Below are 21,225 nucleotides of genomic sequence, written 5' to 3'. Positions count from 1 at the left end.
GATTGTCTTCCCTTTGCTTTTAGTCATAAAAGTGTCTTGTCTGTCTCCAGCAGATTCTCTTCCTGTGTCGGTTTAGACACTATAGATATAGCCCTCTCTCCATAGATGTTGAGATGAAGTGTTTACAGATCATTCAATATGTTGTAGCAGGGTGACTTATTTGTGTTTTAATTAATGCACAGTAGTGCAGTCTTAACTGTTACATAGTCAGCATCGTTAGGTTAGCTCTCATACAAGAATTTTTTTCCTTTCTATTGTCTTGTTAAATATTTAACTCTTTCTATTTTTGTGTTTACATAGCCACTGGTGTATAGTCATACTTAATTATTTATAAGATGCACTAACAAGTTTTCCCACGTCTAATAAATACTTCAGGTGTGAGGGATGTGAGCAGCATGTTAGGAGATTTGCATGATATCTCAACTTCATGGTTTCTCTCTTACACCCTTTGAAAAATGCAAAGAGAAGTCCCCTTAAAGGTAGCCTGATAGTAACATGCTTGTCCTAAGGCAGGAGTATGAGATAAGTGTGTGTATGTATAAAAAACAAAAAAAAAACAAAAAAACCCCATTAAAATAAATACACATGTTCTTACAACTCTGGTTGAGTCCACCTAGTGGCCAGTCATCACGCTGTTTTATAATTGGACCCAACCTTTAGATCCCCTGTGCATCCAAGCCAACTGAGTCTGGGCAGAGTCCAAGTGTGGTCTCTGACTATAGGCATGCTCCCAGGGGAAGATTCTCTGTGTGAAGCCCTTCCTTTGGACATAAGACTCTACTGTCCAAGTGCCCTAGGCCCCAAGACCAGTGCTGAACCTCCCAAACCTCTCCTGTCGTTTATATATGCTTCCCCCAGAGCTCCACCCTTGTGGGTGCTCTGGTTTACAGTTTATCTCCTCAGGGACACATGGTGTGTAAGGAACAGGCATTGCACAGGAACTGCTTCAACACACACACTTGAACTCTCTTGTATTGTCTCAGAGTACAGATCCAACAAAACAAACACCTGAATGCAAATCTCCGCCATGACCCAGAGTCCTCAGGTTCTGGTCAGTGTCCTTGGGGCAAAAGAAAAGCCTCTCTTGCCTTGTTGCTCTTCCAGCTTTGTCCTTCTGTTTCTGGTGATGAAATGGCTCCCCTTGCTCAGAGAGCATGTCTGTTTTAAAAAGCAGTCTGTAACACCTCGACTGTTGCTCCTCCTGTTCTTGGATTTTCCATGCTGCGGTGCCATATTGAGTTGGTGGCAGAAGGCGTGATGGGTTTGGTCACAGAGACCCCCTTGAGGCTGTCACCTGACGTGTTGGAATTACCTCTGAGCCCGTTTTCCACTGCCAGCTTGGGACTCCAGAACCCTTGTCTCACTAGTCTGCTGCAACACAGGTCTGGTCCCAATCCTTTCCCCTGGTACAGTTCTTGTTCCAACTCAGGTGGTAACTAGGGGATTTCTCAAGACTGGCAGTCCCCTTTGTTCTGTTCCACCCCCTTCTATATCTTTGGCACAAGGCGGGAATCCTTTGTCTCTCTCTGGGTTCCCACCCTTCCTTCTAAATGGAAAAGCACCAGGTTTAAGATGAATTCCAGTATCGCGAGACATGTTCACATGTCCTGTGAGACTTCATTACTCACTGGCTGGCACTCACTGTATGCAGGAAGGCTTACAAGTAAACAGAGCCATTTACAACCAATTGTCCTAGTTAATGGGATCAGTGAAGATTCCAAGCCACCATTAATGGCCCACACTTTGCATAGTTACAATAGGACTTCAGAGTAATACTTCATATTTCTAGCTTCAGATACAAGAATGATACAATTATACAAATAGGATGAACACACTCAGTAGATTATAAGCTTTGTAATGATACCTTCCTTACAAGAGAGCTTTTGCATAAAGCATATTCCAGTTACATTATATTCACATTCCAAGCATATTTTCATAAAGCATATGGAGTGCAATGTCACAGAGTGTCATTAACAGTCAATGATTCTGTAGATAGCAATTCTATTATTCCACTAGTGTAGAACTGTTGTTTTAGATGCAGGCTTGGTCTACATTACCAAGTTTTACCAGTAAAATTTGCCTTTTGTTAGCGTAGCCTTGTGAGTCCACACTCAGTTTTGAGTCCTGTTTCATGCCTGCTCTTTCACCTTGCTCCTGATTGTCTGCTACCAAACCGTGAACTTCTGTTGGTCAATTTAAACTACCTCTGCCTCTTGGCACTCTTCCAGTGGTTCAATGCCTGTGTGGATGCTGCATTACCTGTACCAGCAGCAATCCCACAATTCCACTGTCCTTGTGGCAGTCACGGTTCTGGTTAAATTTTTGAACTCTGCTGCCCTGGGGTCACAGTGTCCAGAAGCTCACCTGCCCTCTTTCCGTTAAAATCCCCAGCATGTTTTGGAAATGCTTCTCTTCCTGCATGCTTACCAGTATGGCCTCATGTGAAGCTGCATGTTGCTCACTGGTTCAGGAGAGAAGCTCTGGATTTCCTCAGACTCTATGGCGGGGCAGGCAAACTTTTTGGCCTGAGGGCTGCATCGGTTTTCAGAAATTGTATGGAGGGCCGGTTAGGGGAGGCTGTGTCTTCCCAAACAGCCAGGCGTGGCCCGGCCCCCTCTCCCTATCTGACCCCTCCTGCTTCTTGCCCCCTGATGGCCCCCCCGGGACTCCTGCCCCATCCAACCCTCCTGATCCCAGACAGCCCCCCGGGACCCTGCCCTATCCAGCCCCCCTGCTCTCTGTCCCCTGACCAACCCCGGACCTCCCACCCCTAACTGCCCCCCCGCTGCCCCATCCAACTCCCCTCCTTCCTGACTGCCCCCCCCCCAGGTACACCTGCCCCATCCAACCACCCCTTCCCTCTGACCGCCCTGACCTCTATCCACGTCCCTGATCACCCCCTGAGCTCCCCTGCCCTCTATCCTGACCCCTTACCGCGCTGCCTGGAGCACCGGTGGCTGGTGGCGCGACTGCACCAGGACAGGCAGCCGCGCCGCCCGGCTGGAGCCAGCCACACACTGAGCAGCACAGAGCAGCGGGTCAGGCTGGGCTCTGCAGCTGCGCTGCCCCAGGAGCTTGCAGCCCCTCTGCCCAGAGCACTGGGCTGGCAGCGCAGTGAGCTGAGGCTGTGGGGAAGGGGGAACAGCAGGGGTGGGGCTGGGGGCTAGCCTCCCGGGCCAGGAGCTCTGGGGCTGGGCAGAATGGTCCTGTGGGCCGGATGAGGGCCGTAGTTTGCCCACCTCTGCTTTATGGGGATGTGGCAGTGCTATCCCAGATGCAGAATTACTGCAGGAATAATAGATCTTCATTCAGACATTGCAAAGGAAATGCAGAATGTTGCTGGGGAGTGAAACTTATAAAGGAAAACATTCCTGCTTGGAACTTAAAAAAAAAAAATCTGTATTTCTAAGTATGTAAGCATCACGTTCTTTCTCATACTACCCAATGTTAATGTCAGTGTTGTAATAGCTTTAAAAAAAAAAAGTACCTCTTTTTGTTTATGTAGTCTGAAGCAGGAACACCAGTAATTATGGGATATGAATCCTATCTATTGCTCCACCACAATTAAGGAAGCCAATTAAATCCATCTGTTTCCTGCATACTATGCAGAGTAATAGTCATGCAGCAGGATACACTTAATGGCCTTGCACGCCTGAATAATGACTGTCTCCCACCATAGATTCTGCAACACCATACTGATTGTCCACTGCCAAATTGCAAGCTTCCAGAGCATGATTACCACCTATTTCTCAATTGTCAAAGCAGCTCTCTTTCAATGTCTTTGTGCTGGACAGGTGATGTGAGCTCAGTCTTGGAGTTGTGAGCCATGGCCTTCCTCATCCAAAAGTTCTGCAGCTATTGCTGGTCATCCCTTCACAGACCCAGAAGTGCTTCTCCACGTGTGTAGCTGGTCAGTGAATGCCTGCAGCAGCCAGCAACTGTCATTCACTCTCTGAATCATCCACTTCTCATTTCTCATTTTCACTGTTGCATAATCCATCTGGTGTGGTGGAAGTTGTATTTCCACACATACAGGAGAATTAGTCACTCTGTCACTAAACCAGAAAAGACTGCTGCACTAATCTGTTCAGTATCTCTGCTTCTGATGGTGAAATGGCAGAGAGATTGAAAACCAGAGTGAATAAGAACAGATTATGGGATGGAACAGAAGAAATTGTGGGAATTTGACCCCAACTCTCCTAATTCACCAAGAGCAGCACTGGTACCCTACAATTCAGTGCAAAAATTTCAGGCAGTGGCACAGTGTTCACTGGGCTGCCTACCTAAAATGCAGGAAACAATCTGTCACTGTGAGGATGTGCTGCACCATCAAAGGCAGCTATGTATGAACACAGTCAAGTGACAAACTAATGTCAGCAACTGTAGGTGGGCAGCAATTTTACTGGTGAAACTTTGTAATGATAGATGTGGTCACTGTCTCTCAGGTCCCTGCTACAAATGGCTGACCTAACTCACAGTAACTGTTAGAATCATAAATGCTATTACTAAAAAAGGAATGAATTGACATGCCGTATTCCCCAAATAGTCACTTGTCTTTTATTGTCATCTCTTTAAGATCTTTCATTGTCCACATAGCTCATTCAGATTGCTTAGGAACATTTTTTCAGCTGTAGATAATCTAAGGACTTTTCTACATAATGGGAAAATGTGATCTTCGGGGGTGTGATTTCTAAGCACATTAACATGTTGCACATTAATTGGTCTGTGTAGACCATGCTGGTGTGCACTAGTGCACTTTAATGTAGATAAAAGAAAAGGAGTACTTGTGGCACCTTAGAGACTAACCAATTTATTTGAGCATAAGCTTTCGTGAGCTACAGCTCACTTCTGAGCTGTAGCTCACGAAAGCTTATGCTCAAATAAATTGGTTAGTCTCTAAGGTGCCACAAGTACTCCTTTTCTTTTTGCAAATACAGACTAACGCGGCTGTTACTCTGAAACCTGTCTTTAATGTAGATACTGTTTCAAACAGCACTTTGTTAAAATGCACCAGCAGAGTCTACATGGACCAAATAATGTGCAACACGTTAGTGCGCTTTAGAAATCACACCCCACTAGAGCACAATACCCCACCTTGTAGACAAGTCCCACATTTAAGAATCTGTTCTTATTTTTAGATTTTCTGAAAACTTGGTTAATGCATGATCAACGACTATTTTCCCAAAGAGACAAGCAGACAAGTAAGTATAATGCCAGAGCTGCAGAACTCCTCAGGATAACTTTTTCTATTCTCTAGCAGTCTTGGTCTCAAGATTTTTAGTGGCAGTTCTGTTGAAGTGAATGGTATCAATGATGTGAGTAAGCTGTAGAGTCAGATGCTTAAGTTGTAGCCACTTACCTCTTGTATTTTCAAATAATTATAGACTTCACGCACAACAGGTCAATTGTATTTAACAGTAGGAAGTTGAGTTTGATGATGAGTCATAACTCTGTGGTTATTTTGTTAGCACAAGTCTAACATTTATAAAAACAAGCTGCCAGAATGAAGTCTTGTGAAGTAATTTGAAGGGTTGGGCAGGAAAAGGCTATTTGTAATAATACAGAATCACCTTAATTATAATTAAATTAGAGCCTCCCTACTACTAATGCCACATTAAGGTCTTGAAATGAAATACTCAAGTCAAGGAATGTGATAAGTTTAAGGCTTCTGTTGTGATGAGGAGTTGGCTTAATTACATGTCTTTTGTGTTTTATAGTAGGTACTAGTAATGAACAATACCTGGATGTTTACTTTTTCAAGAGATGAAGTAGAAAATACTACATGTGTGCAATTTGGCATAGTTGTGGGAGAAAAAATAAAAAATTGGTTTATTATTTTGAGTGGTTGGCTTTGTAAACTTAATGTTGCACTAATAGTCACTTTTTTGTGAAGATGGATCCAAGATGCAAAGTTCAGCTCTGAATTTTGAAAAGAACCCTCTCTCTGCCCACACCTACACTAATAAGGGATGGGGTAACTTTGGGCTGAGGCGGGGTGGGGAGGAGAGGAGAAGAGTGTGTGGTGTGTGGGAGTGTTGTGTTCATTGTGCTGTATCAGTCAATTATGGAAATACAACTCAGTTATGAGATTTGGATCTGACTTTAGAATCTGACACTACCCTGAAAACAACTTTCACCCCCAACAACTTATAAACTCAGGAATATTTGATTCTGGAGTTTTGGTTGGAAACCACTCTAGATTCTTGCATTTAATTTCCGGGGCCATTTTTAGAATAAAAGGAAAAATTCTGAGGAATTCACTTGCCAAGATACAAGCTCCATGGGTTTAGCCATTGGAGCTAGTAAATTTATTGCCCTGGGATTAATTAGTAGGTTTTTAAAGGTATAATGATTCTGGAATCCTTAGTTGAGAGCTCAGCAACAGTCCTTGCTCTAAAGTTATTCTACCTCTCAGGCTTACAGTTTCCTCCTCAGAAAATGAGTTAAATTCCTATACCAGAAAACCTGTACTGTTCACTGTGTGCACCGTGGTCTTGTCTTACAGCAGTTATGACTTGTGTGGTTGTATGTTAAGGCACTGTCATAGGATACTCTTGTTCTAAAATTGCACTTCACACTCTGATGGCATACTCAAGAACCATACAGTCCATCTGAGCCATATTATTTTTAAAGAGAATCTTCCCAAGATGCTGTGGATAGAGCTCAGCTGCACTATTTCTGGCAAAAGCAATAAGAGAGCTCTTGTCCCTTTCTTTCTCCTTGTCCTTTGCCTGAGTGATCAGAGGTACAGTTTTCACTCTTTTTAATGGCTTGTAAAATGAAGACTTTCCTGACCCTGGAGTCTGAAACAGACTTGTCAGGAGGAGCTGGTGTCAGTTTTGAAGTTTCTGGGGCTCTCAGCCTTCCCACTAGTTAGTGAAGTAGCATCAGCACCTGAATGGAGAAATGACTGCATATTCTTACAAGATTTTCCTCTTTTAGTTTTCCTTCTCTCCGGGAGGGGGGGGCGGGAAAGGAACCCTCCCCACCAGTTCCACAGGAGAACAGGATAGAAAGACACACAGTCTTCCATTAATTTCCCAACGGCCTCAGGAAAAAGATCCCAGGTGCAATAATTGGCTCTGTCACCACCTTCTCCCCTTGTGATTCTGTAGTGAAGTGGATGGGCGGACAACTGAATTTAGGAGAAATGAAGAAAATGTGGGGCCAAATAAATGAGTTGGGAAGGCAGGAAGGAAGAAAACGGATGGTGACAGAGAGTAGAGGAGGTATCTGAGAGAGAAGGGGAAAGATAATCCTAAAGAAAATTTGAAAACTAGATGGGGAAATAGGGAAAAAGTTGTGATTTAAAAGGATGTTTGAGATAGAAATTGAATGAGATTAACAATTGCTCATCAGTGGTGCCAGAAAGACTGCAACATTGTGTATGGTGGGTAGCGGGGGTGTACTTTTGAGTGGGATTGTGACCTGGTGCACAGGTTTGCAATGCTACTCAAATTTAGCAAAAAGAAAAGGAGTACTTGTGGCACCTTAGAGACTAACCAATTTATTTGAGCATAAGCTTTCGTGAGCTACAGCTCACTTCATCGGATGCATACTGTGGAAACTGCAGAAGACATTATATACACAGAGACCATGAAACAATACCTCCTCCCGAGTGGAGTGGGAGGAGGTATTGTTTCATGGTCTCTGTGTATATAATGTCTTCTGCAGTTTCCACAGTATGCATCCGATGAAGTGAGCTGTAGCTCACGAAAGCTTATGCTCAAATAAATTGGTTAGTCTCTAAGGTGCCACAAGTACTCCTTTTCTTTTTGCGAATACAGACTAACACGGCTGTTACTCTGAAACCTGTCATTACTCAAATTTAGTTTCCATGTGAATAGAATAACCAGAGGTGTAGCTTCCCATCCCAAAAGGGAAACTTACAGGTCAGCTGTGTGTGTGTTCTGTTCAGTGATATCCCCTACAGTGCTCAGAATCACATACCTTCCTTTGCCTTTGGCTCAGACATCAGACCCAGTGTGAAAGTGCAGAGCCATTTTACTGACTTTACTGTGAGCAGCCATATCAGACGAGGTTTTAACTTCGGGGTATAAAAGGAGACTGAGGATCTCTCTGAGGAAAGGAGATAGAAAATAAGACACGAAGGAACTTTGGCTGTGGTTTGCATGTTGTTCTAGGATATAAAACAAAATTTCACTCTCCTTTCTGAGTATTTTTGTTATTAGGTTGGTCGGTAGAGGCAGAAGCGCGGAAAAAACCTGGAAACTACATCCATTCACACCTCCACCAAGTGCTAGAAAGTAACTTTCTGGCCCGTTGGGAACAGTGAGGAATAACCTTCCAGATGCTGATCTGCCAAGTGAAAGAAATTCTTAGCTGTGGTGTTTCTCTGGGGAAACTGGGCCAGTAATACTGTGAGGCAAACAGACCTTTCTTTCTGCCTTCCAGATGCCTGCCCCACCAACCTGACCTTCCTGGAACACTCAAGGGAGGTCACCCACCAGCCTGACCCTTTCAGAGCCATTCCCCCACCCCCACTCTTTACTTTATCCTTTCTGCTGGCTAGCCCCTCGCCTTTGGGTGACAGGTCCATCCTGGTTCCCGGACCTGGCTGGTCCCTGGCAGTGAGAGGAGCTACTGCTGCAGTTTCAATAGCTGGTAGGTGAGGGCCCAGCATGCAGCTCAACGCAGAGTGACCCAAATGCCAGCTGGCTCATGGTATGTTCTCTCCCAGCTGTGAACGTGTTCAGATTTTAAAAATTGGGGAGGTCTATGGCCCTGTTTAAAGAGGGGGGGCATGCATGCCTCCCCATCTCCAGCACCTGTGCTGCTCCTAATCCCTGAGAAATTGTTTCAGGCTCTTAGGCAAATATCACTGCTTCAGTTATGCTGATCCCATACTTGGGAACCATAGCTCGAGCCTTCCTTTTGTAAATGAAACCTAAGATTCCTGAAGACAAGATGCATCGCAAGGAAGGGTGGGGGAGAGAAAGTCACTGAACTAGTCCAATTCAAGTTCTGATCCTGTCTCAACAAGATGCTTTTGCATCATCACATGACTTAGAGACTCATCAACACCACAACCAGAATCAGTTTGACCTCTTCTGGTGTCTTTTCTTCAACTTTAACAACTGCACAAAACTAGGAAGAATTCTATGTAGGAGGTTTCATGAATATTTATTTTCAACATGCAGAAAGACCTGGCAAGACCAATGAAATGAATAATAAAACTAGAGAAATGAAATAATTTTGATTGATTATTCTGGCTTATTATTTTCTTCAGTGCTTGCAGAACATGCTCTGCCACTGCAAAACGACTTGTGCAATATATGGAGTTTTTTATTCTATAGCAGATAGGTTTTTAAAATAAGTTTCTGCAACTGAGCATTTTGTCAACATGAAAACTCCAAAAAGTCACAGAGAAACAAGAATGAATAGGTAAATATTCCTCAGTTGTGTACTCTCAAACTTGCACATGGTAAAATGGACATTTTAAAAACAAACTGTATTGTAGTCCTTCATAGAAAGGAATTTGCTGTTTGAAGCATTGAAAACTAAGAAATATGCACACCAGTGATGCATCTGTTAGAACAAAACCCATCTCCTTGTGTGTGTTGTGGTTACCAGTCACTCAACACAAACGGATTATTTCAACAGCTCTTACTTTTTAATTTCCTTATTAAAAAAAAAAAATCACAAATCTGGCATATAGACCCATGGGGAGATATGAGGGAAAAAAGTAGGTTTGTGATACTAGATATTAATGAAGACTTAGTTTGGAAATGGGTTACCATCTTATACAAAGCTATTCATGTAGCTCTTAGCAAAGTTTAGCTTGTTAGTTTGCCACTTTACAGTGTGACAGATAGGAAAATAAATTAACTTCTTGTTTGCTGGTAGTTCCTATTATGTTTTCATACACTCTTAAAGCTCTTTGGGCTCATATTTGATTAAACCTGAAGAGACAGGCATGGAATATTGTTTATGTGGATTACCCTAAAATTTAATATACAACAAATTCAGTATGGCGTTTCTTCAGCCCTAACAATATTACAAATTTTATTTTAAGATATGGGGAGAATAGTCTCCTGTACTTACTGTGGCCTTGTCTACATGCTTCAGTGAAAGGCAGGCTGTGTCCATGCTGCATTGTGTAGCTACACACTGCAGTGAAAGGCTCTTGCAGGGGAAACACAGCAGGAAGGGGTGCCCACAGCTTCCACCTGCCAGACTTTCAATGCACCAGGGGAAGGCTCCAGCAGGGGGAGGCAGCATGACACTGTAATAATAGCATATTAGAAGATGTTGGAGGCATGGCTTGGGTATGTAGACAGCTGTGTGGGTTATAAGCCCTGGAACAGTGATTCTCAGCCCAGGGTCTTTGGCCCCCTTGGGGGCTGTGAGCAGGTTTCAGGGGGTCTGCCAATCGGGGCCAGCATTAGACTTGCTGGGGCCCAGCGCAGAAAGCTGAAACCGCGAGCCATGCCATGTGGGGCTGAAGCTGAAGCCCAAGCAACTTAGCTTTGCAGGGCCCCCTGTGGTGTGGGGCCCTGATCAGTTGCCCTGCTTGCTACCCCCTAGTGCTGGCCCTGGCTTTTATATGAGGAAAAACAGTTGTGGCACAGATGGGCCATGGAGTTTTTATAGCATGTTGGTGGGAGGAGCGGAGTGGAGGCCCAGAAAGAAAAAGACTTAGAAACCCTGCCCTAGAATTCTGGTGTGTCTCTACTCACCTAAGCAGTGCCTCGCTGTCTACACTGCTGTTTATACTGCTGGGAGTGCTGTGGATTTACTCTGTATGCCGCTCTAAGTGTAGACCTGCCCTATAAATTGGTAACTTATTGCAGGTATGAAGTTTGCACTCTGGAACTTAACTGACCAGGATAGATAGTCAAAATTGACTAGGAGTATTTATATGATCCCTTTGACTTTCTATGTTAAATATTTTCCCATTACTACATTTGCTGGTATTGCAAATGTGGAATATAAAATGGTTAAAGATAAAAAAGCTAAAGATTTTATTTGTTTCAGATTTGACCTACCTAAGTTTGGGTGAAAATGGGAGGTTGTTTTTTGTTTTTGTTTGTTAATGTATAGCAATCTACCACAATGTCACTAAGGTTAAGAGGGTGGAGAAGGCAATCTCTTAGGAAAGTTGTAGTTTATAAGAGGTTTCAAATGATGTAATGCAACCTGGTCTTCAAATGGATGAAGGAGAGGATATTCAGGATTGAACAAACAGTTCAAAAATAAATTGCCCTTTTCCTAACATGAAAGAAGCTTTTCCTGCTTTCTTTTTTTTCCCCTTTGTGCTTAGATATTTTTGTTGTCATCCTTACTTTTGTGGCTGGCAGTACCAGATGTAGATTTCTCTAAGACTTTAATGAACTTTCTAAATACGTAATTTCATAAACCATGTTAACATGTTCTGGATGACATATAAAAATAGGACTTACTTCATAGAGTTGTCCTACCTGAAGATCCACTTCTGCCCTTCCCCAGAGTACCAGAAGGTCTACTAGCATTGTTACTCTAATTAAGAATTTCTGCTTTAACTTTAATGCTGACTCTTCTAAATTTAGATCTCTTGTGGAGAGTCTTCAGTATTCAATGTTCTGGTTCCTAGTAGAAAATGTATTAGTTATTCAAATTTATTTTTTTCAAAATGGAAATGTTTACAATGCTTTTTAACACTGCAGTTTTGTTACCGTTTCTGGCATAAATGCTGTTCTCCAGGGATTTAGGTTGTCAGTTTCTCCTTTTTATGGTGCATTGGAATTTGGCAAGCCAGATCTGCATTATTTTTAAACCGTTTGAAAAATGGATTAAAGTATGACTTCTCATTGGTGAAAATTTTTAAATGTGTTATTCACACACTTTTCTTTCTTGTATTTTTTAAAGTTTTATTTGTCTTTTGCTAAATGAGTTTCTCATACTAATTATTTGTATTATAGTGGTGCTTTAGGCCACCACAGAATGCCGCCTCCGCCCCTTGTGTCTAGGTACTGTATTTCACAGATCTGGTTGAACATCCCTGGCTAGACACTTGCCAGACTGCTGCGAGGGGGATCGAAATGCGGAACTGCACATGCGTGTTGGGGCCAGGCAGAATTTAGAAACTGTACCTCACTGTAGAGCTCTAGAGAGACACTCCAGGAGCAGATCTTATGTCTGACACCCTTTTGGCAGTAGGAATCCCCCACAGTCCAATTGCTAAGTCCTGAAAGTAGTGCTGAATCCCCCAAGCCTCCTCAGCAACTCTTGCATGTACCCCAGAATCCCACCCAATGTGTGATTTTTCCTGGTTTACAGTATAACTCTTCAGAGGCACACAACCGTAAAAGTAAACAAACATGCAGACTTTGCACAGGATTTTATAACCTCCAGCACCCTTTTTCCGGTAGCCACAAACCCCCCACTCGGTGACTTCATTGCCAGGCTACCTGTCCCCTGATACAGCTATGAACGTTCTGAAAAACTTGGTGAGCTCTACTGTCACTGTGTTTACATATGCTAATTTATGTAATAAGTTTCTAGATGTTTGCTGTAATATAGCCTACACAGAAAGCAAAGATGTATGTTTTCGTAAGTGGAATGCTTCTTTTAGGGGTCCTAAACTTAAAGGCTGTGAGTATAATGGAATAACTGTTCTATTTTGCCAAAGTAGACCCCACTTATTAGAAGTTGTATTGGTTTCATGACAGATCTTCTACTCCATTAGTCAGCTGCAAACCCTGTGAACCTGCAAAATGTAACAGGTAGAATCATAGAATCATAGAATCATAGAATATCAGGGTTGGAAGGGACCCCTGAAGGTCATCTAGTCCAACCCCCTGCTCAAAGCAGGACCAATTCCCAGTTACATCATCCCAGCCAGGGCTTTGTCAAGCCTGACCTTAAAAACCTCTAAGGAAGGAGATTCTACCACCTCCCTAGGTAACGCATTCCAGTGTTTCACCACCCTCTTAGTGAAAAAGTTTTTCCTAATATCCAATCTAAACCTCCCCCACTGCAACTTGAGACCATTACTCCTCGTTCTGTCATCTGCTACCATTGAGAACAGTCTAGAGCCATCCTCTTTGGAACCCCCTTTCAGGTAGTTGAAAGCAGCTATCAAATCCCCCCTCATTCTAGGTAGGTTTTTCTTCGGCGAAACAAAATTTAGACATCTTTTCTTTACAATTCATTTATATGATGGTAGTTTGGCTGCAAAATTATGATCAACAGTGCAAACATTTCTAAATTTCAAAAGCTGTAGGTAATTGTGATTTAAGCTACTTTGCTTTCAGAGTTAACATAAAATCAATCTCCTCTTCTCATGTTCTTCTTCTTCCTAGGAAAAGAAAGACGTGAATTTTAAGAGGATTTGTTTAACTTTCATAGGAACTGATGCCTGTTATGAATTATTTTACTTTATTGGAAATTATTCATCTTTGAAATTGATAAGCATTTTAATGTTTTAAGTTCACTCTTGGTATTGTGGGTCTTATTTTACTTCATTCACCTATTTTAATGGGATTTGGTCCCTAACCAGTCTTGTAGTACCTTAGCAGTACCACATGTAGCCTTCAAGCTATGAAGGTGCAGGGCTACATTTTGACATAATAGGTTATGTCAGTTGTTTTGACAGTACAGACGAAAATGAACAAGCCAGTTTAAGTGTCGATTTTGAATTTAAAACCTTGTTCAACTAGATCCTTTGGAAGTTTTCTTCCCCTCATTTTGTGACTATAGCTGTTTGAGGAATTGAAACAGCCACCGCTGCCACACAATAGTAAATGTCTTAAAATATTAAGCTTGCATGTTTGAATTGTAGGATTTGCAAACTAGGTTTTACCTTTGAGAATGTATTATCTTTTGGTTGGAATAAAATGGCCATTTTAGGAAGATGGTCTTATGACTGAAGGTCAAGATTCAATGACAGGAGACTCGGAGTGAAATCCTGTCACCAATGACATAACCCCATTGACTTTGATGGGACCAGGATCTCACATGTTGTTTATACATGCTGTGTAGCAGACATTCTCTGTGATCTTAAGTCAGTCATTTTGAGCCCAATCATACAGCCCTTACTTACGTGAGTAATCCTATTTAGTTCAGTTGGGCTATTCCTAGGATTGAGCCCTATTTCCCTATGCCTGATGGGTCGAATGGGGATAATATCACCTCCCTTAGAGGATTGCTGTAAAATTAAATTCATTAATGGTTCTGAAGTCTTTTGATCTTAGTTGGAAAGTGCACAATACCAAGGTTTTATGCATTGTCAAACATTAGTGGTGTTTAGTGAATATGGGAGTCAACATGAGAGAGAATTACTTAAATGAAGTGCCTGGTGTTGAAAGAGCTTGCTCTTGGGAACTTGTGACATGACACTTGTTTCATCAGCTGTTTTCAGTCTATTAATTTATGTATGTAGCTACTGAACAACTTATAATTAGAAATATATGTAGCCTGCTAAAATCTCTCTGGAGAAGTTAATGGTTTTACTGTGTTTAGAAATACTAATATAAACTGCTGTTTTTAATAGATTATATATTTTTCCATTCTGTGCCTAAAAATCTCATTTAAAAGTGAAGTTATAAATATACTACATTAATTAACTACAGTGTAGGCGTTTGATTGACCTAAAAGCTCATAGACTACAAATCTAATGAGTTGCATATCTTGAAAGCTTTGTAGCATGGTGAAAACAAAAGCATTATTTTTTTGGAAACTGATAAAAGCCAAATTCTTCTGTACTTCTTTTGTCAGTCACCTCTCTTTTTAAATATTATATATAGTGCAAATCCTGATGTAATGACACCAGTCTCATTAATTCAGCAAACAAACAGGCACCTGCCCTGCAAATAAGATTTTGGATGAACTGAAGAAGAGAAGAAATTTTGGAACAGAATATCAAACATTTTCTCCTCTATTTCGGATTATCTAGAAAGCAGTCTCTGCAGGCTTTAGTAGCAGGTGCAATTGAAATTGTATAAATGTGGATTTTTTGGCTATTTCATGCCGCTCTCCTTGTCAAGATGCCATCTTAAAATGTGATTCACAGAGTGTCTGCACACCTTTCAGGCTGTAGTTTTCATTAAAACTGGCAATGACTGTGACAAATACTTGCTAGACAAAAAATGGACTCTTGGGAATCAGGATACCTGGGTTCTGTTCCTTAGTGTGGTTGCTCTTAGATATGGCACATTGATTCTGTAGTGCAGGATGATTAAGTGGATTAGACTTGGGTCTGCCATTATAGATATGTGGGTTCTGTTCTCAGCCAGAAATGACCTTGTGCAACTTCTCAGTTACGTCATTTGTAAAATGGGGGAAATACTTGCCTGCCTTCTAAGGTTTAGGTTTATGCCTTGCACAATATTGACTCTTTGTGGTTACTGTGGCTGATTATTTTTGATTTACCTTGGATAGGGACATTGTGTTTGAGTGGTGTGACATGATTACGTGTGAGGGTGATTATGTAATTTTATGGCGTACCTTTGGTTTACTGGATTTTGGGAGTGAGAGCAAGGTAGTGTTTGCTGTTAGCAACCTTAACTGTTAACAGTTTTTATAAGTCTGATATAGAACAAACAGACATACACTGTTTGAAAATGTTACAACATTTCTGTTTGATGGTATCTATATTCTTTTTGTAGATGCACAGAAAGTAGAAAATTACCTTTGTCTTTCTTTATGCTCAGAACAAGCTTTTAATCCAAAGCACTGTCATTAATATAATGGAACAGAATTACCTTCTCTTTGATTTTTATTTATACACTGTCTGGCATGATAATATGAGCTTAGTGTTCTTGTGTTTACATCAGAAGTACTACATGGTTAAACAGAAACAATAGACTACATTGTGACAAAGGAAGGTGATGAAAAGGTTCCTTTATATTGGTCCAGGAAAAAGGCAGGTCTATTGCCAACAGAAGACAATGATAAGTTTTTTTCATACTTAAGTTTTCCTGCGTTTTAGTTCAACAGGATTGTGGTATTTTCATAATAAATTGAAGTATATAGCCAAATGGAAAAATGAATTGAATAGTGCAACTTGGGCCCTCAGTTCCAATTCTATGTGACCCACTTCCCATAAACAAGCACTAAGATAATTTATTTCTGGAAAGGAAAGAAGAGAGAGGTGAAACGTTAACTTTTTGTGTTTTGTCTTAATTAAGGAAAGATAAGTGCAAGAATTATTTTCTCTCTCTGTGTGTATTTGTATGTCTATCTGCCTACATAGGAACACTCACACAGTGGAACTCCTGTATTTCCAAAGTACTTGAACATACTTTGTAAAATCAGTGGTTCAGTTAGCAGGGTCTCTGCTGAACATACAGAGCAAGCCAAGTCTCCAGAAAAGAGGAGGAGAGGTTTGCTCTGGAGATTCTCCGACAGTTTCTAAACATTACAGGAGCAGAACTTCAGTTTGTGTAAACCCAAAGGTTGCAACTGGAGTTCGATAAAGTGGGGTTGTGCTGTGTGTTTAGAATTGAGTATTATGAAGGTCTTGAATTAGCCAGTGGAGAAATGAATATGAAAACAGCATGCACAGGTAAAATATTCCTTCAGTGAATGGCTGTAATTGTCCTGTATCTCATTTTCGTTGCATTTTGTCTGGCCATGACTTAGTGATCGGCTCCTTTTTTCATGAATTACAGTATTGCAGTACATTTCTGGGTAGCTACAGTTAATATGTTGAATAGCTGGTAGCCTGTATTGTGCTGAAGGAGTGGTATTTCCCATAATATATATGTGATGGGTTTGGTCACAGAGACCTACTTGGGACTGTCACCTGATTTGCTGAAACTACCTCTGAGTCCGTTTTCCCTGCCAGCTTGAGACTCCAGAACCCTGTCTTGTTGAGCCAGACACACTAGCCTGCTGCAACACAGACCCAGGGTCTGAATCATGTCCCCAAAGCCGGAGACTAACTGAAAACAGCTCAGCAAGTACTCCTGTCTCCAGCACCCAGACACCCAGTTCCCAATTGGATCCAAACCCCAAATAAATCCGTTTTACTCTGTATAAAGCTTATACAGGGTAAACTCATAAATTGTCTGCCCTCTATAACACTGATAGAGAGATATGCACAGCTGTTTGCTCCTCCAGGTATAAATCACTTACTCTGGGTTTACTAATAAACAAAAGTGATTTTATTAAGTATAAAAAGTAGGATTTAAGTGGTTTCAAGTAATAACAGACAGAACAAAGTAAGTTACAAAGCAAAATAAAACAAAACATTGAAGTCTAAGCCTAATACATTTAACAAACTGAATAAAGGTAAATCTCACCCTCAGAGATGTTCCAATAAGCTTCTTTCACAGACTAGACTCCTTCTTAATCTGGTCTCAATCCTTTCCCTTTGTAGAGTTCTTGTTTGTTCCAACTCAGGTGGTAACTAGGGGATTTCGCATGACTGGCAGCCCCCTTTGTTCTGTTCCACCCCCTTTTATATCTTTGGCCAAAGGCGGGAATCCTTTGTGTCTCTCTGGGTTCCCACCCTTCCTCCTAAATGGAAAAGCACCAGGTTTAAGATGGATTCCAGTATCATGTGACATAGTCACATGTCACTGTAAGACCTCATTATTCATTACCCACCTCAGGTACACAGGAAGGCTTGCAGGTAAATAAACCCATTCATGACCAATTGTTCCATCAAGATCCTATGCCACCATTAATGGCCCACACTTTGCATAATTACAATAGGACCTCAGAGTAATAATTCATATTTCTAGTTTCAGATACAAGAATGATACATTCATACAAATAGAATGAATATATTCAGTAGGTTATTACCTTTGTAATGATACCTTACAAGAGACCTTTTGCATAAAGCGTATTCCAGTTAAATCATACTCACATTCATAAAGCATATGGAGTGCAATGTCACCATATATTATGTTGAATTTTTATTGTGTTGAAGATTTTTTCTGCATGTGGCTTAACCAGAAGTTTTGGATCTGAGGCCAGTCCCATAAAATTTGTCAAAGTAACCTATTTGCCTGTAACCTCTCCAAGAGAAACTGAGGGTGTTGGGTTTCATTTAATTAGTTGCTGTGCTTAAAAACTAACAAACAAACAAACCCCTTCTCTTCACTTTGTTCAGTCCAGAAGTGAAGACATTTCTTACCATAAATAAAAGTGTAAATACAATCTGAAGTATATTTTATTAACAACTGACATTTCTGAGCTTTTAAGCAGATGGCAGCTATTGTGCTGAGAAAGTGACATGTTAGTTTCAAACAAACAAACAAATGCCCCCAAACACTCCAGACACCGTTATTTCTTGCCTTTGATGTGTTCCAAGCAAAAGCCTGTTTAAGCTGCAAATGAAACAAAACTGCATGTGACAGCTGTTGTAATAGCGAATGTGGTTGGCTCAAAGGAGAGAACCAGTTATCTTTAGCAAGTACATAAAACCATGTTTCATGATTCAATTATTAGGTATAAAGCCAATGAAAAGCTGCAGGTGGCAGTAGAAATTTTAGAAAAAGGATGAAGAAAATGACACTGCAAAGATGGTTCCGAAGAAAGTAAAGCTGTAGGCAACTGCCCAGTGTGTTAACATTTTTCAGTTTTATTTTACAGAACTTTTAATTTATCCATACAGACATTCAAATACAGCGACAAAGAAAACAGAACAGGAATATGTATTTAACAATATAACAATACGAAATATTCATAGATAATTATACGATGAGTAATTCCCTAACACCCCCCCCCCCCCACCACACACACACACATATGAAGCATGAGAAGCCTAATCTATCTGAAGTCAGTTTGTAATTCTTCTTTCATGAAGGACCAGGTCAGGTGTCTTCACAGTTGGATTTTGTGCCCCTATACATTGTCAGTTTTTCCATGAGGATAGTGTTGGTTAGCTCAGTCAGTCAAAGAATGTGGGGGGAGTAGCAGATTTCCATTTTTGGAAAATGACACTTTTGGCCACTATAAATGCTGTAGCGATCTATTTCCTGGCATTACTCAAACAGGGTGGATCTTTTAGAATGTCCGAAACACAGAGGCTTGACATACGGGTGAGCCCTACCCTGGTTGCTTTAGGATTTTGTAATATCTTACCAAAATAGTTTACTGCAGTTGGTAGTGATGGAATCAAAGAGGAAGGATTTTTGAGAGTGAGAAGAATATCATCTGTCTGTAGACTAATCTTGTAGTCTTTATCGTGATGGTAATTCTTTCAGTGGAGTGGTAATTCTTTCTGTCTGATTTATGCTGCTAGTTGTTCCATGGCTATATCAAATAGTAGAGGCAATGGACGGCATCCCTCAATACATTCCTTGATGTAACGGAAAAGTGGAGAAGAAAACACTATTAGTCAAAACAAAGGCACAGGGTGATTTGTAAATAATGTCAATCCAGATCAGAAAGTTAGGTCCAAATCCTAATTTTCTCAGGATTGCTTAGAGGTATGGCCCTTCCATTTGTATAGCCCCAGTTGTTTGTGCCTTGCAAATTAAGTAGAACATGTTCCGAGTATTGTCTGACCCTAATATGCAGCAAATAAAACCCTCCTGGTCTGCATGAATGATTGATGGAGCAATGTTGTTTAAGTGTGAAATGAGAATCTTTGTCAGAATTTTATAATCTGTGTTAAACAGAGAAATTGGGTGCAGTTGCCACAATTAAGACTGACCTTGTCTTTTTTTAGAATTAGAGTAATCATCGCTTTCCTCATGTCTTATGATATTATTTCTTTTGTAAATATTTCATTAGACTTCTGACAGTATCAGTACTATTTGGTTGATAAACGTCTTATAAAATTCTGCTGTAAAGCCATCATGTCCAGAATCTTGGCTCAAATTGAGGAAATCAATTGCTTGCTTCACTTGTTGTAGGTAGATAGCGACAATGTATTTATAAATTGTCAAATAGACTGGAATTTAACTCACTGTGAGGTATGTCAAGGGATTCACAAAAGTCTTCAAATTATATGTTAATTTTATCAGGTTCTGGTACGGAAAGACTATTCTGTAACAAGGGGGATATAATGTTGTTAGAGGAAGCCATTTTAATTTTCCTTGCTAGGAGTTTGCTCGCTTTATCCCACAATTCATAATGCCACTGTTTAATTCTATTAAGCATGAATTGAATCTGGGTGGACGGTACATCCATTGTATTTGTATTTTGAGGTACTGAGCAAGTGCAACATCTAATTATTTTGCAACCTCCTCTGCTTTTCTTCCTTCCTTCCTTCCAGATGCAAATTTTAAGGTAGCCTTCAGTGTTTCCGATAAAGTTATAGTAGAGGAGATGGCATTTGTATTTGCCTGCAATAAGTTGGTGATGGATGTTTCAATCATCTGAAGAAATTTAAGGTCTCTGAGTAGAAGTGTGTTTAACTTCCCTCTTGAGGCTCCTGTAGTACTATGACCCGTGTCTATATGAAGAAAAACTGGACCATGATCAGAGATGATGATACTACTTGGATGATTGCAATGGTCCCTTCTGACCTTAAAGTCTATGAGTCTACCAACTTCTGCCCCCAGACATGCAGGAGGTAGAACTGTAGATATCATAAAAAATTTAATCTGGAATAGGAGGCATGAACCATAGAGAAATATGTGTAGTCATGCTTTGTAGGATGCTTGTGTCCAAATATCCTTCAGTTGGGATAATGAGTGGCTTGCAAAGGGCTGAGCTTTTCCCCTAAAGCACTGAGATTTGTCTATGATGTCATCCATGACCGTGTTCCAGCATCCTCCTAGTACCACTGAGACATCAGCTCTGTCAGAAATAATGCCGTATGTTATATGCAGTGTTGTTGTAGGCGTGTCAGTGCCAGCATATTAGAGACACAAGGTAGTGGGGTAATAATATCTTTTATTGAACCAACCTCTGTTGGTGAGAGAGGCTAGCTTTCAAGCTTACAGAGAGCTGTTCTTCAGGTCAGCTCTATGTAAGCTTGAAAGTTTCTCTCTCATCAACAGAAGTTGGTACAATAAAAGATATGACCTCACCCACCTTGTCTCTCTGGAAATAATGCCAGTTATTTCAGCGAGAAGGGGTGCATGGGTTGCCTGATTTTCCTAATCACAGATCCTTTTTTTCAGGACTTCTACTTGGCAATTTCTTTTTCCTTATGAGAGGATCATGCTGTTACCAGAGTGGGATCTGGTCTCAATTCCTATAGTGCTTGCCAAGCATCTGATTTGGTATTTAAGTATTTCAATGAGTCTGTCTTCTTCATTATGAAAATCGCAGAATATTTGTAACTGTATTTAATATGTGATCCCCTGGGAGCTTGTTTGA

At 40.9% G+C, this 21,225-nt stretch overlaps 1 protein-coding gene and 1 long non-coding RNA gene across 10 annotated transcripts in view; one reads left to right on the top strand and one right to left on the bottom strand.

Moving 5' to 3' along the window:
- The window catches only part of LOC142072808 (uncharacterized), a 40,857-nt gene extending 30,731 nt beyond the window's left edge, over positions 1–10,126 (bottom strand). The window contains exon 1 of the long non-coding RNA XR_012669382.1: positions 10,066–10,126. This is a non-coding gene — a long non-coding RNA (uncharacterized LOC142072808). The remainder of the gene's footprint in view (positions 1–10,065) is intronic.
- SGMS1 (sphingomyelin synthase 1) overlaps positions 1–21,225 on the top strand; it is a 208,142-nt gene that overhangs the window by 62,446 nt on the left and 124,471 nt on the right. The window lies entirely within an intron of this gene.

This window comes from Caretta caretta, chromosome 7 (assembly GCF_965140235.1).
Source record: "Caretta caretta isolate rCarCar2 chromosome 7, rCarCar1.hap1, whole genome shotgun sequence".
Lineage (NCBI taxonomy): Eukaryota > Metazoa > Chordata > Testudines > Cheloniidae > Caretta > Caretta caretta.
Note: the sequence above shows the minus strand (reverse complement) of the source record. Positions and strands in the feature narration are given on the sequence as shown.